The sequence below is a fragment of the Brachyhypopomus gauderio genome, chromosome 11, assembly GCF_052324685.1.
Source record: "Brachyhypopomus gauderio isolate BG-103 chromosome 11, BGAUD_0.2, whole genome shotgun sequence".
NCBI classification, from domain to species: Eukaryota; Metazoa; Chordata; class Actinopteri; order Gymnotiformes; family Hypopomidae; genus Brachyhypopomus; species Brachyhypopomus gauderio.
In genome coordinates, this window is record NC_135221.1 from 13,533,486 (window position 1) to 13,534,673 (window position 1,188).

The window sequence follows — 1,188 nt, forward strand, 5'->3', positions numbered from 1 at the left end:
TAGGTGCATGATAACACCTTCATTACATAAGGATATAGTTTTTAGGTGCAAAAATGAAATGTGATTTTCTTTGTAAAATTGATGTTTTTGCTGTATTAATGCGTATACATTTTTCAACTCAAGATGAAGAAATGTTAACATTTTTGTACCGCTTCATATATTGGTGAAAAATCTTCTTAGGTGTTTAGGGGTAATAATGGAATGTCAATCAATCAATCAATCAAATTTTATTTATATAGCGCTTTTTACAACAGTTGTTGTCACAAAGCAGCTTTACAAGTGCCGAGTCCTAGCCCCCAGTGAGCAAGCCAAAGGCGACAGTGGCAAGGAAAAACTCCCTAGTTTTTTGCATGAGGAAGAAACCTTGAGAGGAACCAAGACTCAGGGGGGGAACCCATCCTCCTCTGGCCGACACCGGTCACCATGACAACAACAACAATATAGACAGAATGTAGACAGAATGTGATTTTGTTTGTAAAATTGTAATGTTTTTGCTGTATTAATTCATGTGACAGAATTTGCTGTGTAGGCCAGTGTATATTAGCTTCCATAAAAAGACAGAAATCCCCAAAATATACAAAAAGTTCAAAAATTTCAAAATTATTTTTTATTCAAGAGAAAACGTTACAGAGCCAAAATAACCATTTGTGGTACCAGACACATACGGCAAAAGTAGCATTTTTATTTTCTTTGTGCCTTCCCCTCATCTTAAAAGGAAAAAATACAACAACTGTACAGTTCTACATCGACCCCCTGAACAAAAAAACAAGAACTCAACCCAACACACACACACTGAAGCAGAGAAACCCATGCTGGTGTCTGCATCAGAGCAGATGTATGATGAATCCTCTTTCTGGTGTATGTGAAGAAAAGCTAGTAAACCCAACCTTGTATCAAAATCATCAGATCAGTGAACATGCACTTCCCCTGCAAAACAGCTCAGATAAGCGTTTTTCAGTAGTACTCTGATGGCTATAGTGCTCTGGCTAAATTTAGGAGTAGGAGTGATGGTGGTTTGGGTGAAGCAGTAGGGGTGGTGGTGGTTTGGGTGTTGGTCACTGGGCTCCAATGGGCTTTCAAGTGTAGTTGGTTTCTTCTCTCTCACACTTGCCACAGATGAATGTTACTTGGCAAAGCAGAACAGACAACATTCTACACACAGGGCAACTGTGTGTGTGTGTGTGTGTG